This window comes from Eucyclogobius newberryi, unplaced genomic scaffold, assembly GCF_026437365.1.
Source record: "Eucyclogobius newberryi isolate DKJ021-1_F unplaced genomic scaffold, fEucNew1.0.hap1 SCAF_50, whole genome shotgun sequence".
Taxonomy (NCBI): Eukaryota; Metazoa; Chordata; class Actinopteri; order Gobiiformes; family Gobiidae; genus Eucyclogobius; species Eucyclogobius newberryi.
In genome coordinates this window covers 150001-164004 of record NW_027316168.1, presented here as the reverse complement: position 1 = coordinate 164004, position 14004 = coordinate 150001, and the positions used below count along the sequence as shown (strand labels likewise).

Sequence of the window (14004 nt, the reverse complement as noted above, 5' to 3'; positions counted from 1 at the left end):
GATATCTCAATGAAAAACTTCTTTTTTTTTTTTTGACGGGTGAAAAAGTGTGAAAATGCTCACAGCACCTGGTATTCCCAGGCGGTGTTCCATCCAAGTACTAACAAGGCCCAACCCCGCTTGGCTTCCGAGATCAAACGAGATCGGGCTGTTCCAGGGTGGTATGGCCGTGAGCGAAATGTTCCAGGTCAAAACTCGTATAAATGGCTTTTTTTGCATCAAACACTGTCTTTTCGTGAAGAGTACCTTCACGCCACTTGCTCGGTCAAAATTGGGATATCTCAATGAAAAACTTCTTTTTTTTTTTTTTTTTTTTTTTTTGACAGGTGAAAAAGTGTGAAAATGCTCACAGCACCTGGTATTCCCAGGCGGTCTCCCATCCAAGTACTAACCAGGCCCAACCCTGCTTGGCTTCCGAGATCAGACGAGATCGGGCTGGTCCAGGGTGGTATGGCCGTGAGCGAAATGTTCCAGGTCAAAACGGCCTTTTTTATATCAAACACTGTCTTTTCGTGAAGAGTACCTTCACGCCACTTGCTCGGTCAAAATTGGGATATCTCAATGAAAAACTTCTTTTTTTTTTTTTGACGGGTGAAAAAGTGTGAAAATGCTCACAGCACCTGGTATTCCCAGGCGGTGTTCCATCCAAGTACTAACAAGGCCCAACCCCGCTTGGCTTCCGAGATCAAACGAGATCGGGCTGGTCCAGGGTGGTATGGCCGTGAGCGAAATGTTCCAGGTCAAAACGGCCTTTTTTATATCAAACACTGTCTTTTCGTGAAGAGTACCTTCACGCCACTTGCTCGGTCAAAATTGGGATATCTCAATGAAAAACTTCTTTTTTTTTTTTTGACGGGTGAAAAAGTGTGAAAATGCTCACAGCACCTGGTATTCCCAGGCGGTGTTCCATCCAAGTACTAACAAGGCCCAACCCCGCTTGGCTTCCGAGATCAAACGAGATCGGGCTGTTCCAGGGTGGTATGGCCGTGAGCGAAATGTTCCAGGTCAAAACTCGTATAAATGGCTTTTTTTATATCAAACACTGTCTTTTCGTGAAGAGTACCTTCACGCCACTTGCTCGGTCAAAATTGGGATATCTCAATGAAAAACTTCTTCTTTTTTTTTTGACGGGTGAAAAAGTGTGAAAATGCTCACAGCACCTGGTATTCCCAGGCGGTGTTCCATCCAAGTACTAACAAGGCCCAACCCCGCTTGGCTTCCGAGATCAAACGAGATCGGGCTGGTCCAGGGTGGTATGGCCGTGAGCGAAATGTTCCAGGTCAAAACGGCCTTTTTTATATCAAACACTGTCTTTTCGTGAAGAGTACCTTCACGCCACTTGCTCGGTCAAAATTGGGATATCTCAATGAAAAACTTCTTTTTTTTTTTTTGACGGGTGAAAAAGTGTGAAAATGCTCACAGCACCTGGTATTCCCAGGCGGTGTTCCATCCAAGTACTAACAAGGCCCAACCCCGCTTGGCTTCCGAGATCAAACGAGATCGGGCTGTTCCAGGGTGGTATGGCCGTGAGCGAAATGTTCCAGGTCAAAACTCGTATAAATGGCTTTTTTTGCATCAAACACTGTCTTTTCGTGAAGAGTACCTTCACGCCACTTGCTCGGTCAAAATTGGGATATCTCAATGAAAAACTTCTTTTTTTTTTTTTTTTTTTTTTTTTGACAGGTGAAAAAGTGTGAAAATGCTCACAGCACCTGGTATTCCCAGGCGGTCTCCCATCCAAGTACTAACCAGGCCCAACCCTGCTTGGCTTCCGAGATCAGACGAGATCGGGCTGGTCCAGGGTGGTATGGCCGTGAGCGAAATGTTCCAGGTCAAAACGGCCTTTTTTATATCAAACACTGTCTTTTCGTGAAGAGTACCTTCACGCCACTTGCTCGGTCAAAATTGGGATATCTCAATGAAAAACTTCTTTTTTTTTTTTTGACGGGTGAAAAAGTGTGAAAATGCTCACAGCACCTGGTATTCCCAGGCGGTCTCCCATCCAAGTACTAACAAGGCCCAACCCCGCTTGGCTTCCGAGATCAAACGAGATCGGGCTGGTCCAGGGTGGTATGGCCGTGAGCGAAATGTTCCAGGTCAAAACGGCCTTTTTTATATCAAACACTGTCTTTTCGTGAAGAGTACCTTCACGCCACTTGCTCGGTCAAAATTGGGATATCTCAATGAAAAACTTCTTTTTTTTTTTTTTTTTTTTTTTTTGACAGGTGAAAAAGTGTGAAAATGCTCACAGCACCTGGTATTCCCAGGCGGTCTCCCATCCAAGTACTAACCAGGCCCAACCCTGCTTGGCTTCCGAGATCAGACGAGATCGGGCTGGTCCAGGGTGGTATGGCCGTGAGCGAAATGTTCCAGGTCAAAACGGCCTTTTTTATATCAAACACTGTCTTTTCGTGAAGAGTACCTTCACGCCACTTGCTCGGTCAAAATTGGGATATCTCAATGAAAAACTTCTTTTTTTTTTTTTGACGGGTGAAAAAGTGTGAAAATGCTCACAGCACCTGGTATTCCCAGGCGGTCTCCCATCCAAGTACTAACCAGGCCCAACCCTGCTTGGCTTCCGAGATCAGACGAGATCGGGCTGGTCCAGGGTGGTATGGCCGTGAGCGAAATGTTCCAGGTCAAAACGGCCTTTTTTATATCAAACACTGTCTTTTCGTGAAGAGTACCTTCACGCCACTTGCTCGGTCAAAATTGGGATATCTCAATGAAAAACTTCTTTTTTTTTTTTTGACGGGTGAAAAAGTGTGAAAATGCTCACAGCACCTGGTATTCCCAGGCGGTGTTCCATCCAAGTACTAACAAGGCCCAACCCCGCTTGGCTTCCGAGATCAAACGAGATCGGGCTGGTCCAGGGTGGTATGGCCGTGAGCGAAATGTTCCAGGTCAAAACGGCCTTTTTTATATCAAACACTGTCTTTTCGTGAAGAGTACCTTCACGCCACTTGCTCGGTCAAAATTGGGATATCTCAATGAAAAACTTCTTTTTTTTTTTTTGACGGGTGAAAAAGTGTGAAAATGCTCACAGCACCTGGTATTCCCAGGCGGTGTTCCATCCAAGTACTAACAAGGCCCAACCCCGCTTGGCTTCCGAGATCAAACGAGATCGGGCTGTTCCAGGGTGGTATGGCCGTGAGCGAAATGTTCCAGGTCAAAACTCGTATAAATGGCTTTTTTTGCATCAAACACTGTCTTTTCGTGAAGAGTACCTTCACGCCACTTGCTCGGTCAAAATTGGGATATCTCAATGAAAAACTTCTTTTTTTTTTTTTTTTTTTTTTTTTTGACAGGTGAAAAAGTGTGAAAATGCTCACAGCACCTGGTATTCCCAGGCGGTCTCCCATCCAAGTACTAACCAGGCCCAACCCTGCTTGGCTTCCGAGATCAGACGAGATCGGGCTGGTCCAGGGTGGTATGGCCGTGAGCGAAATGTTCCAGGTCAAAACGGCCTTTTTTATATCAAACACTGTCTTTTCGTGAAGAGTACCTTCACGCCACTTGCTCGGTCAAAATTGGGATATCTCAATGAAAAACTTCTTCTTTTTTTTTTGACGGGTGAAAAAGTGTGAAAATGCTCACAGCACCTGGTATTCCCAGGCGGTGTTCCATCCAAGTACTAACAAGGCCCAACCCCGCTTGGCTTCCGAGATCAAACGAGATCGGGCTGGTCCAGGGTGGTATGGCCGTGAGCGAAATGTTCCAGGTCAAAACGGCCTTTTTTATATCAAACACTGTCTTTTCGTGAAGAGTACCTTCACGCCACTTGCTCGGTCAAAATTGGGATATCTCAATGAAAAACTTCTTTTTTTTTTTTTGACGGGTGAAAAAGTGTGAAAATGCTCACAGCACCTGGTATTCCCAGGCGGTGTTCCATCCAAGTACTAACAAGGCCCAACCCCGCTTGGCTTCCGAGATCAAACGAGATCGGGCTGTTCCAGGGTGGTATGGCCGTGAGCGAAATGTTCCAGGTCAAAACTCGTATAAATGGCTTTTTTTGCATCAAACACTGTCTTTTCGTGAAGAGTACCTTCACGCCACTTGCTCGGTCAAAATTGGGATATCTCAATGAAAAACTTCTTTTTTTTTTTTTTTTTTTTTTTTTGACAGGTGAAAAAGTGTGAAAATGCTCACAGCACCTGGTATTCCCAGGCGGTCTCCCATCCAAGTACTAACCAGGCCCAACCCTGCTTGGCTTCCGAGATCAGACGAGATCGGGCTGGTCCAGGGTGGTATGGCCGTGAGCGAAATGTTCCAGGTCAAAACGGCCTTTTTTATATCAAACACTGTCTTTTCGTGAAGAGTACCTTCACGCCACTTGCTCGGTCAAAATTGGGATATCTCAATGAAAAACTTCTTTTTTTTTTTTTGACGGGTGAAAAAGTGTGAAAATGCTCACAGCACCTGGTATTCCCAGGCGGTCTCCCATCCAAGTACTAACAAGGCCCAACCCCGCTTGGCTTCCGAGATCAAACGAGATCGGGCTGGTCCAGGGTGGTATGGCCGTGAGCGAAATGTTCCAGGTCAAAACGGCCTTTTTTATATCAAACACTGTCTTTTCGTGAAGAGTACCTTCACGCCACTTGCTCGGTCAAAATTGGGATATCTCAATGAAAAACTTCTTTTTTTTTTTTTTTTTTTTTTTTTGACAGGTGAAAAAGTGTGAAAATGCTCACAGCACCTGGTATTCCCAGGCGGTCTCCCATCCAAGTACTAACCAGGCCCAACCCTGCTTGGCTTCCGAGATCAGACGAGATCGGGCTGGTCCAGGGTGGTATGGCCGTGAGCGAAATGTTCCAGGTCAAAACGGCCTTTTTTATATCAAACACTGTCTTTTCGTGAAGAGTACCTTCACGCCACTTGCTCGGTCAAAATTGGGATATCTCAATGAAAAACTTCTTTTTTTTTTTTTGACGGGTGAAAAAGTGTGAAAATGCTCACAGCACCTGGTATTCCCAGGCGGTCTCCCATCCAAGTACTAACCAGGCCCAACCCTGCTTGGCTTCCGAGATCAGACGAGATCGGGCTGGTCCAGGGTGGTATGGCCGTGAGCGAAATGTTCCAGGTCAAAACGGCCTTTTTTATATCAAACACTGTCTTTTCGTGAAGAGTACCTTCACGCCACTTGCTCGGTCAAAATTGGGATATCTCAATGAAAAACTTCTTCTTTTTTTTTTGACGGGTGAAAAAGTGTGAAAATGCTCACAGCACCTGGTATTCCCAGGCGGTGTTCCATCCAAGTACTAACAAGGCCCAACCCCGCTTGGCTTCCGAGATCAAACGAGATCGGGCTGGTCCAGGGTGGTATGGCCGTGAGCGAAATGTTCCAGGTCAAAACGGCCTTTTTTATATCAAACACTGTCTTTTCGTGAAGAGTACCTTCACGCCACTTGCTCGGTCAAAATTGGGATATCTCAATGAAAAACTTCTTTTTTTTTTTTTGACGGGTGAAAAAGTGTGAAAATGCTCACAGCACCTGGTATTCCCAGGCGGTGTTCCATCCAAGTACTAACAAGGCCCAACCCCGCTTGGCTTCCGAGATCAAACGAGATCGGGCTGTTCCAGGGTGGTATGGCCGTGAGCGAAATGTTCCAGGTCAAAACTCGTATAAATGGCTTTTTTTGCATCAAACACTGTCTTTTCGTGAAGAGTACCTTCACGCCACTTGCTCGGTCAAAATTGGGATATCTCAATGAAAAACTTCTTTTTTTTTTTTTTTTTTTTTTTTTGACAGGTGAAAAAGTGTGAAAATGCTCACAGCACCTGGTATTCCCAGGCGGTCTCCCATCCAAGTACTAACCAGGCCCAACCCTGCTTGGCTTCCGAGATCAGACGAGATCGGGCTGGTCCAGGGTGGTATGGCCGTGAGCGAAATGTTCCAGGTCAAAACGGCCTTTTTTATATCAAACACTGTCTTTTCGTGAAGAGTACCTTCACGCCACTTGCTCGGTCAAAATTGGGATATCTCAATGAAAAACTTCTTTTTTTTTTTTTGACGGGTGAAAAAGTGTGAAAATGCTCACAGCACCTGGTATTCCCAGGCGGTCTCCCATCCAAGTACTAACAAGGCCCAACCCCGCTTGGCTTCCGAGATCAAACGAGATCGGGCTGGTCCAGGGTGGTATGGCCGTGAGCGAAATGTTCCAGGTCAAAACGGCCTTTTTTATATCAAACACTGTCTTTTCGTGAAGAGTACCTTCACGCCACTTGCTCGGTCAAAATTGGGATATCTCAATGAAAAACTTCTTTTTTTTTTTTTTTTTTTTTTTTTGACAGGTGAAAAAGTGTGAAAATGCTCACAGCACCTGGTATTCCCAGGCGGTCTCCCATCCAAGTACTAACCAGGCCCAACCCTGCTTGGCTTCCGAGATCAGACGAGATCGGGCTGGTCCAGGGTGGTATGGCCGTGAGCGAAATGTTCCAGGTCAAAACGGCCTTTTTTATATCAAACACTGTCTTTTCGTGAAGAGTACCTTCACGCCACTTGCTCGGTCAAAATTGGGATATCTCAATGAAAAACTTCTTTTTTTTTTTTTGACGGGTGAAAAAGTGTGAAAATGCTCACAGCACCTGGTATTCCCAGGCGGTCTCCCATCCAAGTACTAACCAGGCCCAACCCTGCTTGGCTTCCGAGATCAGACGAGATCGGGCTGGTCCAGGGTGGTATGGCCGTGAGCGAAATGTTCCAGGTCAAAACGGCCTTTTTTATATCAAACACTGTCTTTTCGTGAAGAGTACCTTCACGCCACTTGCTCGGTCAAAATTGGGATATCTCAATGAAAAACTTCTTTTTTTTTTTTTGACGGGTGAAAAAGTGTGAAAATGCTCACAGCACCTGGTATTCCCAGGCGGTGTTCCATCCAAGTACTAACAAGGCCCAACCCCGCTTGGCTTCCGAGATCAAACGAGATCGGGCTGGTCCAGGGTGGTATGGCCGTGAGCGAAATGTTCCAGGTCAAAACGGCCTTTTTTATATCAAACACTGTCTTTTCGTGAAGAGTACCTTCACGCCACTTGCTCGGTCAAAATTGGGATATCTCAATGAAAAACTTCTTTTTTTTTTTTTGACGGGTGAAAAAGTGTGAAAATGCTCACAGCACCTGGTATTCCCAGGCGGTGTTCCATCCAAGTACTAACAAGGCCCAACCCCGCTTGGCTTCCGAGATCAAACGAGATCGGGCTGTTCCAGGGTGGTATGGCCGTGAGCGAAATGTTCCAGGTCAAAACTCGTATAAATGGCTTTTTTTGCATCAAACACTGTCTTTTCGTGAAGAGTACCTTCACGCCACTTGCTCGGTCAAAATTGGGATATCTCAATGAAAAACTTCTTTTTTTTTTTTTTTTTTTTTTTTTGACAGGTGAAAAAGTGTGAAAATGCTCACAGCACCTGGTATTCCCAGGCGGTCTCCCATCCAAGTACTAACCAGGCCCAACCCTGCTTGGCTTCCGAGATCAGACGAGATCGGGCTGGTCCAGGGTGGTATGGCCGTGAGCGAAATGTTCCAGGTCAAAACGGCCTTTTTTATATCAAACACTGTCTTTTCGTGAAGAGTACCTTCACGCCACTTGCTCGGTCAAAATTGGGATATCTCAATGAAAAACTTCTTTTTTTTTTTTTGACGGGTGAAAAAGTGTGAAAATGCTCACAGCACCTGGTATTCCCAGGCGGTCTCCCATCCAAGTACTAACCAGGCCCAACCCTGCTTGGCTTCCGAGATCAGACGAGATCGGGCTGGTCCAGGGTGGTATGGCCGTGAGCGAAATGTTCCAGGTCAAAACGGCCTTTTTTATATCAAACACTGTCTTTTCGTGAAGAGTACCTTCACGCCACTTGCTCGGTCAAAATTGGGATATCTCAATGAAAAACTTCTTTTTTTTTTTTTGACGGGTGAAAAAGTGTGAAAATGCTCACAGCACCTGGTATTCCCAGGCGGTCTCCCATCCAAGTACTAACCAGGCCCAACCCTGCTTGGCTTCCGAGATCAGACGAGATCGGGCTGGTCCAGGGTGGTATGGCCGTGAGCGAAATGTTCCAGGTCAAAACGGCCTTTTTTATATCAAACACTGTCTTTTCGTGAAGAGTACCTTCACGCCACTTGCTCGGTCAAAATTGGGATATCTCAATGAAAAACTTCTTTTTTTTTTTTTGACGGGTGAAAAAGTGTGAAAATGCTCACAGCACCTGGTATTCCCAGGCGGTGTTCCATCCAAGTACTAACAAGGCCCAACCCCGCTTGGCTTCCGAGATCAAACGAGATCGGGCTGGTCCAGGGTGGTATGGCCGTGAGCGAAATGTTCCAGGTCAAAACGGCCTTTTTTATATCAAACACTGTCTTTTCGTGAAGAGTACCTTCACGCCACTTGCTCGGTCAAAATTGGGATATCTCAATGAAAAACTTCTTTTTTTTTTTTTGACGGGTGAAAAAGTGTGAAAATGCTCACAGCACCTGGTATTCCCAGGCGGTGTTCCATCCAAGTACTAACAAGGCCCAACCCCGCTTGGCTTCCGAGATCAAACGAGATCGGGCTGTTCCAGGGTGGTATGGCCGTGAGCGAAATGTTCCAGGTCAAAACTCGTATAAATGGCTTTTTTTGCATCAAACACTGTCTTTTCGTGAAGAGTACCTTCACGCCACTTGCTCGGTCAAAATTGGGATATCTCAATGAAAAACTTCTTTTTTTTTTTTTTTTTTTTTTTTTGACAGGTGAAAAAGTGTGAAAATGCTCACAGCACCTGGTATTCCCAGGCGGTCTCCCATCCAAGTACTAACCAGGCCCAACCCTGCTTGGCTTCCGAGATCAGACGAGATCGGGCTGGTCCAGGGTGGTATGGCCGTGAGCGAAATGTTCCAGGTCAAAACGGCCTTTTTTATATCAAACACTGTCTTTTCGTGAAGAGTACCTTCACGCCACTTGCTCGGTCAAAATTGGGATATCTCAATGAAAAACTTCTTCTTTTTTTTTTGACGGGTGAAAAAGTGTGAAAATGCTCACAGCACCTGGTATTCCCAGGCGGTGTTCCATCCAAGTACTAACAAGGCCCAACCCCGCTTGGCTTCCGAGATCAAACGAGATCGGGCTGGTCCAGGGTGGTATGGCCGTGAGCGAAATGTTCCAGGTCAAAACGGCCTTTTTTATATCAAACACTGTCTTTTCGTGAAGAGTACCTTCACGCCACTTGCTCGGTCAAAATTGGGATATCTCAATGAAAAACTTCTTTTTTTTTTTTTGACGGGTGAAAAAGTGTGAAAATGCTCACAGCACCTGGTATTCCCAGGCGGTGTTCCATCCAAGTACTAACAAGGCCCAACCCCGCTTGGCTTCCGAGATCAAACGAGATCGGGCTGTTCCAGGGTGGTATGGCCGTGAGCGAAATGTTCCAGGTCAAAACTCGTATAAATGGCTTTTTTTGCATCAAACACTGTCTTTTCGTGAAGAGTACCTTCACGCCACTTGCTCGGTCAAAATTGGGATATCTCAATGAAAAACTTCTTTTTTTTTTTTTTTTTTTTTTTTTGACAGGTGAAAAAGTGTGAAAATGCTCACAGCACCTGGTATTCCCAGGCGGTCTCCCATCCAAGTACTAACCAGGCCCAACCCTGCTTGGCTTCCGAGATCAGACGAGATCGGGCTGGTCCAGGGTGGTATGGCCGTGAGCGAAATGTTCCAGGTCAAAACGGCCTTTTTTATATCAAACACTGTCTTTTCGTGAAGAGTACCTTCACGCCACTTGCTCGGTCAAAATTGGGATATCTCAATGAAAAACTTCTTTTTTTTTTTTTGACGGGTGAAAAAGTGTGAAAATGCTCACAGCACCTGGTATTCCCAGGCGGTCTCCCATCCAAGTACTAACAAGGCCCAACCCCGCTTGGCTTCCGAGATCAAACGAGATCGGGCTGGTCCAGGGTGGTATGGCCGTGAGCGAAATGTTCCAGGTCAAAACGGCCTTTTTTATATCAAACACTGTCTTTTCGTGAAGAGTACCTTCACGCCACTTGCTCGGTCAAAATTGGGATATCTCAATGAAAAACTTCTTTTTTTTTTTTTTTTTTTTTTTTTGACAGGTGAAAAAGTGTGAAAATGCTCACAGCACCTGGTATTCCCAGGCGGTCTCCCATCCAAGTACTAACCAGGCCCAACCCTGCTTGGCTTCCGAGATCAGACGAGATCGGGCTGGTCCAGGGTGGTATGGCCGTGAGCGAAATGTTCCAGGTCAAAACGGCCTTTTTTATATCAAACACTGTCTTTTCGTGAAGAGTACCTTCACGCCACTTGCTCGGTCAAAATTGGGATATCTCAATGAAAAACTTCTTTTTTTTTTTTTGACGGGTGAAAAAGTGTGAAAATGCTCACAGCACCTGGTATTCCCAGGCGGTCTCCCATCCAAGTACTAACCAGGCCCAACCCTGCTTGGCTTCCGAGATCAGACGAGATCGGGCTGGTCCAGGGTGGTATGGCCGTGAGCGAAATGTTCCAGGTCAAAACGGCCTTTTTTATATCAAACACTGTCTTTTCGTGAAGAGTACCTTCACGCCACTTGCTCGGTCAAAATTGGGATATCTCAATGAAAAACTTCTTTTTTTTTTTTTGACGGGTGAAAAAGTGTGAAAATGCTCACAGCACCTGGTATTCCCAGGCGGTCTCCCATCCAAGTACTAACCAGGCCCAACCCTGCTTGGCTTCCGAGATCAGACGAGATCGGGCTGGTCCAGGGTGGTATGGCCGTGAGCGAAATGTTCCAGGTCAAAACGGCCTTTTTTATATCAAACACTGTCTTTTCGTGAAGAGTACCTTCACGCCACTTGCTCGGTCAAAATTGGGATATCTCAATGAAAAACTTCTTTTTTTTTTTTTGACGGGTGAAAAAGTGTGAAAATGCTCACAGCACCTGGTATTCCCAGGCGGTCTCCCATCCAAGTACTAACCAGGCCCAACCCTGCTTGGCTTCCGAGATCAGACGAGATCGGGCTGGTCCAGGGTGGTATGGCCGTGAGCGAAATGTTCCAGGTCAAAACGGCCTTTTTTATATCAAACACTGTCTTTTCGTGAAGAGTACCTTCACGCCACTTGCTCGGTCAAAATTGGGATATCTCAATGAAAAACTTCTTTTTTTTTTTTTGACGGGTGAAAAAGTGTGAAAATGCTCACAGCACCTGGTATTCCCAGGCGGTGTTCCATCCAAGTACTAACAAGGCCCAACCCCGCTTGGCTTCCGAGATCAAACGAGATCGGGCTGGTCCAGGGTGGTATGGCCGTGAGCGAAATGTTCCAGGTCAAAACTCGTATAAATGGCTTTTTTTGCATCAAACACTGTCTTTTCGTGAAGAGTACCTTCACGCCACTTGCTCGGTCAAAATTGGGATATCTCAATGAAAAACTTCTTTTTTTTTTTTTGACGGGTGAAAAAGTGTGAAAATGCTCACAGCACCTGGTATTCCCAGGCGGTCTCCCATCCAAGTACTAACCAGGCCCAACCCTGCTTGGCTTCCGAGATCAGACGAGATCGGGCTGGTCCAGGGTGGTATGGCCGTGAGCGAAATGTTCCAGGTCAAAACGGCCTTTTTTATATCAAACACTGTCTTTTCGTGAAGAGTACCTTCACGCCACTTGCTCGGTCAAAATTGGGATATCTCAATGAAAAACTTCTTCTTTTTTTTTTGACGGGTGAAAAAGTGTGAAAATGCTCACAGCACCTGGTATTCCCAGGCGGTGTTCCATCCAAGTACTAACAAGGCCCAACCCCGCTTGGCTTCCGAGATCAAACGAGATCGGGCTGGTCCAGGGTGGTATGGCCGTGAGCGAAATGTTCCAGGTCAAAACGGCCTTTTTTATATCAAACACTGTCTTTTCGTGAAGAGTACCTTCACGCCACTTGCTCGGTCAAAATTGGGATATCTCAATGAAAAACTTCTTTTTTTTTTTTTGACGGGTGAAAAAGTGTGAAAATGCTCACAGCACCTGGTATTCCCAGGCGGTGTTCCATCCAAGTACTAACAAGGCCCAACCCCGCTTGGCTTCCGAGATCAAACGAGATCGGGCTGTTCCAGGGTGGTATGGCCGTGAGCGAAATGTTCCAGGTCAAAACTCGTATAAATGGCTTTTTTTGCATCAAACACTGTCTTTTCGTGAAGAGTACCTTCACGCCACTTGCTCGGTCAAAATTGGGATATCTCAATGATAACTTCTTTTTTTTTTTTTTTTTTTTTTTTGACAGGTGAAAAAGTGTGAAAATGCTCACAGCACCTGGTATTCCCAGGCGGTCTCCCATCCAAGTACTAACCAGGCCCAACCCTGCTTGGCTTCCGAGATCAGACGAGATCGGGCTGGTCCAGGGTGGTATGGCCGTGAGCGAAATGTTCCAGGTCAAAACGGCCTTTTTTATATCAAACACTGTCTTTTCGTGAAGAGTACCTTCACGCCACTTGCTCGGTCAAAATTGGGATATCTCAATGAAAAACTTCTTTTTTTTTTTTTGACGGGTGAAAAAGTGTGAAAATGCTCACAGCACCTGGTATTCCCAGGCGGTCTCCCATCCAAGTACTAACAAGGCCCAACCCCGCTTGGCTTCCGAGATCAAACGAGATCGGGCTGGTCCAGGGTGGTATGGCCGTGAGCGAAATGTTCCAGGTCAAAACGGCCTTTTTTATATCAAACACTGTCTTTTCGTGAAGAGTACCTTCACGCCACTTGCTCGGTCAAAATTGGGATATCTCAATGAAAAACTTCTTTTTTTTTTTTTTTTTTTTTTTTTGACAGGTGAAAAAGTGTGAAAATGCTCACAGCACCTGGTATTCCCAGGCGGTCTCCCATCCAAGTACTAACCAGGCCCAACCCTGCTTGGCTTCCGAGATCAGACGAGATCGGGCTGGTCCAGGGTGGTATGGCAGTGAGCGAAATGTTCCAGGTCAAAACGGCCTTTTTTATATCAAACACTGTCTTTTCGTGAAGAGTACCTTCACGCCACTTGCTCGGTCAAAATTGGGATATCTCAATGAAAAACTTCTTTTTTTTTTTTTGACGGGTGAAAAAGTGTGAAAATGCTCACAGCACCTGGTATTCCCAGGCGGTCTCCCATCCAAGTACTAACCAGGCCCAACCCTGCTTGGCTTCCGAGATCAGACGAGATCGGGCTGGTCCAGGGTGGTATGGCCGTGAGCGAAATGTTCCAGGTCAAAACGGCCTTTTTTATATCAAACACTGTCTTTTCGTGAAGAGTACCTTCACGCCACTTGCTCGGTCAAAATTGGGATATCTCAATGAAAAACTTCTTTTTTTTTTTTTGACGGGTGAAAAAGTGTGAAAATGCTCACAGCACCTGGTATTCCCAGGCGGTCTCCCATCCAAGTACTAACCAGGCCCAACCCTGCTTGGCTTCCGAGATCAGACGAGATCGGGCTGGTCCAGGGTGGTATGGCCGTGAGCGAAATGTTCCAGGTCAAAACGGCCTTTTTTATATCAAACACTGTCTTTTCGTGAAGAGTACCTTCACGCCACTTGCTCGGTCAAAATTGGGATATCTCAATGAAAAACTTCTTTTTTTTTTTTTGACGGGTGAAAAAGTGTGAAAATGCTCACAGCACCTGGTATTCCCAGGCGGTCTCCCATCCAAGTACTAACCAGGCCCAACCCTGCTTGGCTTCCGAGATCAGACGAGATCGGGCTGGTCCAGGGTGGTATGGCCGTGAGCGAAATGTTCCAGGTCAAAACGGCCTTTTTTATATCAAACACTGTCTTTTCGTGAAGAGTACCTTCACGCCACTTGCTCGGTCAAAATTGGGATATCTCAATGAAAAACTTCTTTTTTTTTTTTTGACGGGTGAAAAAGTGTGAAAATGCTCACAGCACCTGGTATTCCCAGGCGGTCTCCCATCCAAGTACTAACCAGGCCCAACCCTGCTTGGCTTCCGAGATCAGACGAGATCGGGCTGGTCCAGGGTGGTATGGCCGTGAGCGAAATGTTCCAGGTCAAAACGGCCTTTTTTATATCAA

At 46.0% G+C, this 14004-nt stretch overlaps 32 non-coding genes and 20 pseudogenes across 32 annotated transcripts; all 52 read right to left on the bottom strand.

Moving 5' to 3' along the window:
- Nucleotides 1-56: 56 nt before the first annotated feature.
- Nucleotides 57-175, bottom strand: LOC140382678 (5S ribosomal RNA; annotated as a pseudogene).
- A 168-nt stretch (nt 176-343) lies between these two features.
- Nucleotides 344-462, bottom strand: LOC140383150 (5S ribosomal RNA). Its single transcript, XR_011932190.1, has one exon. It is a non-coding gene; the product is annotated as a 5S ribosomal RNA (ribosomal RNA).
- Nucleotides 463-608: 146 nt separating this feature from the next.
- On the bottom strand, nt 609-727 carry LOC140382890 (5S ribosomal RNA; annotated as a pseudogene).
- Nucleotides 728-873: 146 nt separating this feature from the next.
- Nucleotides 874-992, bottom strand: LOC140382677 (5S ribosomal RNA; annotated as a pseudogene).
- Nucleotides 993-1148: 156 nt separating this feature from the next.
- On the bottom strand, nt 1149-1267 carry LOC140382889 (5S ribosomal RNA; annotated as a pseudogene).
- A 146-nt stretch (nt 1268-1413) lies between these two features.
- LOC140382676 (5S ribosomal RNA) lies at nt 1414-1532 on the bottom strand (annotated as a pseudogene).
- Nucleotides 1533-1700: 168 nt separating this feature from the next.
- LOC140383149 (5S ribosomal RNA) lies at nt 1701-1819 on the bottom strand. The gene has a single exon (XR_011932189.1). It is a non-coding gene; the product is annotated as a 5S ribosomal RNA (ribosomal RNA).
- Nucleotides 1820-1965: 146 nt separating this feature from the next.
- On the bottom strand, nt 1966-2084 carry LOC140382527 (5S ribosomal RNA). Its single transcript, XR_011931939.1, has one exon. It is a non-coding gene; the product is annotated as a 5S ribosomal RNA (ribosomal RNA).
- A 158-nt stretch (nt 2085-2242) lies between these two features.
- Nucleotides 2243-2361, bottom strand: LOC140383147 (5S ribosomal RNA). The gene has a single exon (XR_011932187.1). It is a non-coding gene; the product is annotated as a 5S ribosomal RNA (ribosomal RNA).
- A 146-nt stretch (nt 2362-2507) lies between these two features.
- LOC140383145 (5S ribosomal RNA) lies at nt 2508-2626 on the bottom strand. Its single transcript, XR_011932186.1, has one exon. It is a non-coding gene; the product is annotated as a 5S ribosomal RNA (ribosomal RNA).
- A 146-nt stretch (nt 2627-2772) lies between these two features.
- Nucleotides 2773-2891, bottom strand: LOC140382888 (5S ribosomal RNA; annotated as a pseudogene).
- Nucleotides 2892-3037: 146 nt separating this feature from the next.
- Nucleotides 3038-3156, bottom strand: LOC140382674 (5S ribosomal RNA; annotated as a pseudogene).
- A 169-nt stretch (nt 3157-3325) lies between these two features.
- On the bottom strand, nt 3326-3444 carry LOC140383144 (5S ribosomal RNA). The gene has a single exon (XR_011932185.1). It is a non-coding gene; the product is annotated as a 5S ribosomal RNA (ribosomal RNA).
- A 146-nt stretch (nt 3445-3590) lies between these two features.
- On the bottom strand, nt 3591-3709 carry LOC140382887 (5S ribosomal RNA; annotated as a pseudogene).
- Nucleotides 3710-3855: 146 nt separating this feature from the next.
- LOC140382672 (5S ribosomal RNA) lies at nt 3856-3974 on the bottom strand (annotated as a pseudogene).
- Nucleotides 3975-4142: 168 nt separating this feature from the next.
- LOC140383143 (5S ribosomal RNA) lies at nt 4143-4261 on the bottom strand. Its single transcript, XR_011932184.1, has one exon. It is a non-coding gene; the product is annotated as a 5S ribosomal RNA (ribosomal RNA).
- Nucleotides 4262-4407: 146 nt separating this feature from the next.
- Nucleotides 4408-4526, bottom strand: LOC140382526 (5S ribosomal RNA). Its single transcript, XR_011931938.1, has one exon. It is a non-coding gene; the product is annotated as a 5S ribosomal RNA (ribosomal RNA).
- A 158-nt stretch (nt 4527-4684) lies between these two features.
- On the bottom strand, nt 4685-4803 carry LOC140383142 (5S ribosomal RNA). The gene has a single exon (XR_011932183.1). It is a non-coding gene; the product is annotated as a 5S ribosomal RNA (ribosomal RNA).
- Nucleotides 4804-4949: 146 nt separating this feature from the next.
- On the bottom strand, nt 4950-5068 carry LOC140383141 (5S ribosomal RNA). The gene has a single exon (XR_011932182.1). It is a non-coding gene; the product is annotated as a 5S ribosomal RNA (ribosomal RNA).
- Nucleotides 5069-5214: 146 nt separating this feature from the next.
- Nucleotides 5215-5333, bottom strand: LOC140382885 (5S ribosomal RNA; annotated as a pseudogene).
- A 146-nt stretch (nt 5334-5479) lies between these two features.
- Nucleotides 5480-5598, bottom strand: LOC140382671 (5S ribosomal RNA; annotated as a pseudogene).
- A 168-nt stretch (nt 5599-5766) lies between these two features.
- Nucleotides 5767-5885, bottom strand: LOC140383140 (5S ribosomal RNA). Its single transcript, XR_011932181.1, has one exon. It is a non-coding gene; the product is annotated as a 5S ribosomal RNA (ribosomal RNA).
- Nucleotides 5886-6031: 146 nt separating this feature from the next.
- LOC140382525 (5S ribosomal RNA) lies at nt 6032-6150 on the bottom strand. Its single transcript, XR_011931937.1, has one exon. It is a non-coding gene; the product is annotated as a 5S ribosomal RNA (ribosomal RNA).
- A 158-nt stretch (nt 6151-6308) lies between these two features.
- LOC140383139 (5S ribosomal RNA) lies at nt 6309-6427 on the bottom strand. The gene has a single exon (XR_011932180.1). It is a non-coding gene; the product is annotated as a 5S ribosomal RNA (ribosomal RNA).
- Nucleotides 6428-6573: 146 nt separating this feature from the next.
- LOC140383138 (5S ribosomal RNA) lies at nt 6574-6692 on the bottom strand. The gene has a single exon (XR_011932179.1). It is a non-coding gene; the product is annotated as a 5S ribosomal RNA (ribosomal RNA).
- Nucleotides 6693-6838: 146 nt separating this feature from the next.
- LOC140382884 (5S ribosomal RNA) lies at nt 6839-6957 on the bottom strand (annotated as a pseudogene).
- Nucleotides 6958-7103: 146 nt separating this feature from the next.
- On the bottom strand, nt 7104-7222 carry LOC140382670 (5S ribosomal RNA; annotated as a pseudogene).
- A 168-nt stretch (nt 7223-7390) lies between these two features.
- On the bottom strand, nt 7391-7509 carry LOC140383137 (5S ribosomal RNA). The gene has a single exon (XR_011932178.1). It is a non-coding gene; the product is annotated as a 5S ribosomal RNA (ribosomal RNA).
- A 146-nt stretch (nt 7510-7655) lies between these two features.
- On the bottom strand, nt 7656-7774 carry LOC140383134 (5S ribosomal RNA). The gene has a single exon (XR_011932176.1). It is a non-coding gene; the product is annotated as a 5S ribosomal RNA (ribosomal RNA).
- A 146-nt stretch (nt 7775-7920) lies between these two features.
- On the bottom strand, nt 7921-8039 carry LOC140383133 (5S ribosomal RNA). The gene has a single exon (XR_011932175.1). It is a non-coding gene; the product is annotated as a 5S ribosomal RNA (ribosomal RNA).
- A 146-nt stretch (nt 8040-8185) lies between these two features.
- LOC140382883 (5S ribosomal RNA) lies at nt 8186-8304 on the bottom strand (annotated as a pseudogene).
- Nucleotides 8305-8450: 146 nt separating this feature from the next.
- On the bottom strand, nt 8451-8569 carry LOC140382669 (5S ribosomal RNA; annotated as a pseudogene).
- Nucleotides 8570-8737: 168 nt separating this feature from the next.
- Nucleotides 8738-8856, bottom strand: LOC140383132 (5S ribosomal RNA). Its single transcript, XR_011932174.1, has one exon. It is a non-coding gene; the product is annotated as a 5S ribosomal RNA (ribosomal RNA).
- Nucleotides 8857-9002: 146 nt separating this feature from the next.
- LOC140382882 (5S ribosomal RNA) lies at nt 9003-9121 on the bottom strand (annotated as a pseudogene).
- Nucleotides 9122-9267: 146 nt separating this feature from the next.
- Nucleotides 9268-9386, bottom strand: LOC140382668 (5S ribosomal RNA; annotated as a pseudogene).
- Nucleotides 9387-9554: 168 nt separating this feature from the next.
- Nucleotides 9555-9673, bottom strand: LOC140383131 (5S ribosomal RNA). The gene has a single exon (XR_011932173.1). It is a non-coding gene; the product is annotated as a 5S ribosomal RNA (ribosomal RNA).
- Nucleotides 9674-9819: 146 nt separating this feature from the next.
- LOC140382523 (5S ribosomal RNA) lies at nt 9820-9938 on the bottom strand. Its single transcript, XR_011931936.1, has one exon. It is a non-coding gene; the product is annotated as a 5S ribosomal RNA (ribosomal RNA).
- A 158-nt stretch (nt 9939-10096) lies between these two features.
- LOC140383130 (5S ribosomal RNA) lies at nt 10097-10215 on the bottom strand. The gene has a single exon (XR_011932172.1). It is a non-coding gene; the product is annotated as a 5S ribosomal RNA (ribosomal RNA).
- A 146-nt stretch (nt 10216-10361) lies between these two features.
- LOC140383129 (5S ribosomal RNA) lies at nt 10362-10480 on the bottom strand. The gene has a single exon (XR_011932171.1). It is a non-coding gene; the product is annotated as a 5S ribosomal RNA (ribosomal RNA).
- Nucleotides 10481-10626: 146 nt separating this feature from the next.
- Nucleotides 10627-10745, bottom strand: LOC140383128 (5S ribosomal RNA). The gene has a single exon (XR_011932170.1). It is a non-coding gene; the product is annotated as a 5S ribosomal RNA (ribosomal RNA).
- A 146-nt stretch (nt 10746-10891) lies between these two features.
- Nucleotides 10892-11010, bottom strand: LOC140383127 (5S ribosomal RNA). Its single transcript, XR_011932169.1, has one exon. It is a non-coding gene; the product is annotated as a 5S ribosomal RNA (ribosomal RNA).
- Nucleotides 11011-11156: 146 nt separating this feature from the next.
- On the bottom strand, nt 11157-11275 carry LOC140382879 (5S ribosomal RNA; annotated as a pseudogene).
- A 156-nt stretch (nt 11276-11431) lies between these two features.
- Nucleotides 11432-11550, bottom strand: LOC140383126 (5S ribosomal RNA). The gene has a single exon (XR_011932168.1). It is a non-coding gene; the product is annotated as a 5S ribosomal RNA (ribosomal RNA).
- Nucleotides 11551-11696: 146 nt separating this feature from the next.
- Nucleotides 11697-11815, bottom strand: LOC140382878 (5S ribosomal RNA; annotated as a pseudogene).
- Nucleotides 11816-11961: 146 nt separating this feature from the next.
- LOC140382667 (5S ribosomal RNA) lies at nt 11962-12080 on the bottom strand (annotated as a pseudogene).
- A 166-nt stretch (nt 12081-12246) lies between these two features.
- Nucleotides 12247-12365, bottom strand: LOC140383125 (5S ribosomal RNA). The gene has a single exon (XR_011932167.1). It is a non-coding gene; the product is annotated as a 5S ribosomal RNA (ribosomal RNA).
- Nucleotides 12366-12511: 146 nt separating this feature from the next.
- LOC140382522 (5S ribosomal RNA) lies at nt 12512-12630 on the bottom strand. The gene has a single exon (XR_011931935.1). It is a non-coding gene; the product is annotated as a 5S ribosomal RNA (ribosomal RNA).
- Nucleotides 12631-12788: 158 nt separating this feature from the next.
- On the bottom strand, nt 12789-12907 carry LOC140382214 (5S ribosomal RNA). Its single transcript, XR_011931657.1, has one exon. It is a non-coding gene; the product is annotated as a 5S ribosomal RNA (ribosomal RNA).
- Nucleotides 12908-13053: 146 nt separating this feature from the next.
- Nucleotides 13054-13172, bottom strand: LOC140383122 (5S ribosomal RNA). Its single transcript, XR_011932165.1, has one exon. It is a non-coding gene; the product is annotated as a 5S ribosomal RNA (ribosomal RNA).
- A 146-nt stretch (nt 13173-13318) lies between these two features.
- LOC140383121 (5S ribosomal RNA) lies at nt 13319-13437 on the bottom strand. The gene has a single exon (XR_011932164.1). It is a non-coding gene; the product is annotated as a 5S ribosomal RNA (ribosomal RNA).
- Nucleotides 13438-13583: 146 nt separating this feature from the next.
- On the bottom strand, nt 13584-13702 carry LOC140383120 (5S ribosomal RNA). Its single transcript, XR_011932163.1, has one exon. It is a non-coding gene; the product is annotated as a 5S ribosomal RNA (ribosomal RNA).
- A 146-nt stretch (nt 13703-13848) lies between these two features.
- On the bottom strand, nt 13849-13967 carry LOC140383119 (5S ribosomal RNA). Its single transcript, XR_011932162.1, has one exon. It is a non-coding gene; the product is annotated as a 5S ribosomal RNA (ribosomal RNA).
- Nucleotides 13968-14004: the final 37 nt, after the last annotated feature.